Source organism: Chenopodium album, chromosome 13 (genome assembly GCF_948465745.1).
Source record: "Chenopodium album chromosome 13, dcCheAlbu1.1, whole genome shotgun sequence".
In the NCBI taxonomy this organism is placed as follows: domain Eukaryota; kingdom Viridiplantae; phylum Streptophyta; class Magnoliopsida; order Caryophyllales; family Amaranthaceae; genus Chenopodium; species Chenopodium album.
The window spans coordinates 41,502,058-41,508,110 of NC_137846.1; the positions used below are offsets into that span (position 1 = coordinate 41,502,058).

At 34.5% G+C, this 6,053-nt stretch overlaps 1 pseudogene; it reads right to left on the reverse strand.

The window, feature by feature from the left end:
- Positions 1-3,496: 3,496 nt before the first annotated feature.
- On the reverse strand, positions 3,497-5,073 carry LOC145576661 (serine/threonine-protein kinase WAG1 pseudogene; annotated as a pseudogene).
- Between the last annotated feature and the right edge of the window lie 980 nt (positions 5,074-6,053).

A 6,053-nucleotide genomic window follows, 5' to 3' on the forward strand; every position in this document is an offset into this window, starting at 1 on the left:
AAGTATTTAAAAACAGAGAGAATTATTTTTATTGTTGAAATCTAAAGAACATTTTTTATCTATATATATCATGGAACATACTTTATAATGTGAAGAACATATAATCCATACCCAAAGAAGATAATGAACAAACTCAAAAAAAATTATTATGTTCACGGTTTTTGCAAATGTCTGTTCTTTTTTTGCCAGTGTTCTTTATACATATGTGTAGACATGTAGTGTTCTTTTGGGTGTATCATGCACATGGTACACGTTGGCATACCTTGAAAATTTCAGAAATATAAGGGTCTTTTATATGAAAAGGTACTGTAGTATAACTATGTAAAGCAAAAATAAAAAAAGGGTTTTTCTAAGCTATGTCCCCCAAGTTCTTCGGTTTTTAAGTTGTACCCATACATTTTCAAAGTTATAAGTTGTGCCATCCACCTCACGATATTTTATTAACAATACCCTTTGACAGTCATATCCGCTAACGAAAGTTAAGTTATTTTATCAACAATGGTGTCGTGGCGTTATTAATTTGACACGTGTCCCGTTCTAATTGGTTTAATACTTTAAAAAAATTTAAAAAATCAGAAAATAAAATAATAATAAAAAAAAAGTTATTGTTAACGTCAAAGGTTATTGTTAATAAAAATTAGTGAGGTTGAGGGTACAACTTAGACGTTTGAAAAGGCATGGACACAGTTTAGAAATAGAAGAAGTTTGGGGGCATAACTTAGAAAAACATTCACAACATTTTGGGAAATTGGATACATGCACTATATTACTATTACTCCATATAAAATAGAGGAAATAGTTTATTTTGAAATTGCTTATTTATTTTGTTACAAGTTATTTTTAAAAGGGTAATGCTATATACTTCTTTTTTTAGTATTAAGTTGGAAATTTATCTATAATTCACGAGTAAATTAGTGTAAAAAATGTTTATTTATTGTCAATTCTTTTCATTTTTAAGGCTGCATATATCATTTTCCTTTTAAAAATACTTTATTATGAGTATCATTCAAGATGGTTTGAATGTTTGGTACATGGAAGCCCATCTGGTATTGTCTTCCAAAGTATATCCAAATTATTGTTCCAATCAGACAAGATTTCTGTTGTATAATGAAAATCAAATGATTGTTTGATTCACATTTTGGTTACGATTTTGTTTTAATAGTAGAGCCTATTACCTTGAATACAAAGATTTTCCAATCAACCTCTTAATTTGAATTTCTTGTCAAATAGTACTATATTTTTCTAATGCTTAATTAGAGATAATTATGGCCATAGATTTGCATTGAGAAACAAATATAGTTAAAAAAAACGAAGATAATTATGAAATGAAAATAGTACAGACTTACCGTATAAGAAAATAAATACGAGTACTCTGCAACTTTATTATGTTTTGTGTATCAATTGATACCACAAATAATACTAACAAAATAATTGAACTACTAATCAATTACATTTTTTTTTCCAGCAATTTTGAAAGTGATTGATGATTAATTGACTGAATTGTACAAATATGCAATGCTTTCAATTTTAAAGCATTAATGTTGTGCATCAGTCAAGTACAATGTACTCACCCTGAAAATGAGTAACCAAAATTTGCAAATACTTGGAATTCAAATACAATGGTTGGTTGGTAAGGAGGTCAATAAATTGGTACTTTTATCTTGTTGGCTAAATGGTAAACCTTTTCTTTTGATTGGCATCTAAGTAACAGAGAAAGTAAATGCATCATTTTATTCATGTTATGGAGCAACATTCTTTGAACGACATGCCTCAGACTTGAAATCAATTGATCCTGAAAAAATCCGTCTTCCATGCCTTATTCATATGAACATAATAAAAGCGGCACAATTTTGCCCGTAGCATGAGGTAGATTAGCAATGATTTATATCGTGGCAAAGGTATATAGTATGATAGTATCTTGAGGATACATTGAATACACACTCATATTCATATGAAATCAATAATAATAGAGGAGAAATTTTGCTACGTAATATATGAGATAGATTAACAATAATTTATTTCGCAGCAAAGGTATAAAATCTCATGTGGATACATACGCGTATCCATATGACTATAATGTGGCAAAATGGCCAACACGTGGTATATATAAGGTAGAGTAAGAATAATTTAATTTGTGACAAGGGTATTAAATCTCTTATGGTTACACACTTGTATACATATGACTATAATGTGGCAAACCCGTAGTATGAGATAGTGTGTGTAATAATAGTTTATGTCATTTTGCAACATAGTACAAGTAATACTTGGTCTAGTGGTAAGGATTATACATCACAATTGTGAGGTTTGACTTACAATGATGATATTTCCAAGAGTGACTTGCGTATGCATTAGCCTCAGCAATATTGGTATGTACTATGTAGTAAGGCCGGTATATGGATTTAGGTTTATAATCCACCTAGCTAGCTGTTTGGGTATGAATTTGATATGTACCCGGGAGGTATGTGGTGGATATGGATATGGGTATGGGACTGTCGCTAAATATATCTGTAATTACTAATAAAGATTTGAGAGAGATTAGTTTTATGTCTCAACTTCAACAAATTAAAAACTCAATTGCAAAACTTCTTTGCATAATTGAAGTTGGTGCTTAAAATGAAAAGTCAACTAATTAAATTTGTCATCATTGAAAGAATCTAGATTATTGTCATTGTAATTCTATTATGATATGTTAATCATCATTCTAAAGCATATTCTTGATTTAAATACTTCTACGCTATAATAGATTAGGGCATTACCCCTAAAGAGGATGAACAAATGCTGTAAGATTTAAGGGAGCTCTAAACACCTCAATTTTGTTCAAACTCTTCAGCTTACCAAGCAGGCACGGTTGTCCAACAAAATTTCCAATGACTGGCTGTAATGGCCTAATTGGCGTGGGTGTTAACCCATCTCTAGTCGTCCTAGACAAGTCCGAACTACACCTAAAACGACCAACTCTGAATATATCCATATCGTTAAACACGTCTTGATGTAATAGACTGATTTTAGTCTACGATATCATATTGATATACTATATACTTTCTATATTATCGTTTTTTAGGGAAAAGCCGAGCTATTATATGTATAATTTCATATAATTTCTGTATAAATAAATATGGTTAATAATCTAGAAAGAGTTACATCGGCTAATATAAGGTTATCCACTCTAATACATGTAAAAACAACTGTAAAATGGTGCAAATGATGAGACCAACTTGCATATTGACAACAAATCATAGAAAATTTTAGATCCAAAAATGCACAGCATGCATATTAATAGCCAAATGACGCTCAGTCGCTCAATAATGCATTAATCAACTTGAATATGTAACAAAAAATTATTAAGCAAAGAATATATAGATCCATTTATGAAAATTAATTTCTGTAATTTTTTGTATATCATATACATGAACATAAGATCTTCGTTAAACTACCTCAAAAATACAAGTGTACGTATCAAAATCCACAAAATTGATCAAACATCTCACTTGTTTTTTTATACAAAGCCTCAATCTCTTCCTCAAATCTAATAAAACAAGGTAAAATACAAATCAAAGATTTTTAATTATATATTACTTTTACTAATTATTATTGACAATACCACAACTGATACTACTATTATTATGTGAAACCTTAGACCCTTTATTTTTCCTTAACAAATGATTCAAACTCCGCCACCACCACTTCTTCCTCCTATGGACCACGCTCACGTGACTCTTACTCTTCCTTACGAGCCCTCCACGCACCTCAGGTGGACGGTAACTCCGAATTAACGCCCACTTAACACCGTTAAAAAACGGATGTTTCTTAATCTCGGCGGCCCCTCTAGTAGCACCCATCCTCAAACTGGGATCCTTCACCAACAACTTCTCAATAAGATCCTTAGCTGCGGCCATATCCTTATCATCCTCGATATCTCTCTCCTCCACATAACCAAATCTCACGTCTCTAGGAGACGCTATATTCCTTAGAGTCGCCTCCTTATTAACCCCCTTAAACGGGGTGGTCCCATACAACAACTCGTATATCAATACCCCGAAACCCCACCAATCAACGCCGTTACCGTGACCGTTTCCACTAACTAACTCTGGAGCAAGATACTCGTGGGTCCCAACACATGACTTCGAGAATGCTCCAGTGGGCTCCGCCACAAACTCATCTCCCATCGTCCGATCAAACCTTCTATCCCTCCTAGATTTAATCCCACCCGTCCGATTAACTTGACCTTCAAGTTTCTCAATCTTGGCCGTCACGTCAGATTTAAAACAAAGATCAAAATCAGACAACATAATATGACCATCTTCCTTAATTAAGATATTCTCCGGCTTTAAATCTCTATAAACTATCCCTAACGAGTGGAGATACTCCAACGCTACCAAAACCTCGGCGGCGTAAAATTTCACCGCCGAGGCCGGTAATCGGTAGCTCGGCTGCTTACGAAGCAGCGAGTGGAGGTCTCCACCCGAGCAATAATCGATCAATAAACACGTGTAATGAGACACCTCCACGTGCGCGTAAAGCGTAGGGAGGAAAGGGTGGTCTAGCATTGATAAGATCTCAGCTTCGGTTTGAACATGTGAAAGTTTTTTCGGAGATAAAGAATCTTTATCTACGACTTTAAGGGCAAAATGGGAATTTGGGCTAGAATGGTGGTAATCTCTAATACGGCATAGGAAGACACGGCCTAGATTGCCCGTGCCGAGGATGCGTAGGAGTTTGAGGTTGCGGAGATGGAGACGGCCGTCGGGTGAGAGGTTTGTGGCTGCGCGGATAGCTGACCAGTGTGGGTCTTCCCGTCTGTGAGGGCGGATAATGTTTTGGTGGTGAGTGTATGTAGTACATGCGCCAGTTGAAATACGCTCGTTAAAGCTTAGGGTTAAGCTGCTGCGAGCTAAACTGTTTCGCGCACTTGATGACCCGAAGGTTCGATCTGTAGTTGTGGATGTAAAGCTTAAATCAAGATCGGTGTCTTGAGAGTAATAGAATGTATCATCATCCATTTTTTTTGTAATTTTGTAAAAAAAAAAAAAAAATTGGGTGTTTTATTTTTTTTGAGAGGTTTGGGATTTTTGTGAAAATGATGGGGGGATGCAATACAATTAAAGGGGATTGTGAAATGGGGTTGTTTTATAAGAGAGAGAAGGGAGGAATGAAATGAATTAAAATAAAAGAGTTGACTAAAAAGAAGTGGAGCGAGAAAAAAGGAGGAATTAAGAATGGTAAAAAGAAGGTACTAAGTAAAGAGTAAAATTAATTGGATGAGTTTGACTAATAAAGGAGGAAGAAGAGAGTAAAGAAAGTGGTTGGTTCGGGGAATTGAAGGCTGGTGCTGACAATGAGGGCCTTCTAGGCGACAATGTAGCGTCAGTGTTGGGGAGTCGTGCCATTGTGTCAACAAAATAAATGAAAAAAATAAAAAATTCCTTGACGAGTAATATAGTTTGATTATCAAGGATAATGAAATATGTATTTCTTACTATTATGTATAATTTAAATATATTTCTCAAAATGAAATTAAAGGCCTGTTCTCATTAGATTAATTTTTATTCATTCAGTTTTGTTTAGCTCAGATCTAATAAGTTCAGTTTAGTTCATTTCAGTTCAATTTATGTCTAATGATATTGTTAATGATATAAAGCCAAATTTTATACTTTTAAGCTTATATTACTTTTAAGCTTATGTCAGGGTCTTCTCCTTTGACACAGTCAGGGCTATCTGACTTCATTCCTGGGCGGGTTGTGGCTGATGCAGCTCATCGGAAGCGGGTTAAGTATGAAGCTCGATGTCAGGCGATTGGATATGGTTTCATTCCCTTCTCCTTTTCTTCGCTTGGGGAATTAGAGAAAGAGGCTGTTGCGTTACTGAAGCGGATTCAAAGGTTCTCGACGACGCAAGACATTGGGGCTCGTGCTGCAGCTCATATCTTCACTAGGGTAGGATTTGCAATAGCTAGAGGAGTGGGGGCCCAGATTGTATCTCGACTTCCCACTAATTTATTGTAGGTTGTATGGCTTTTGTTTTTGAGATAATAATAATAATAATAATAATAATAA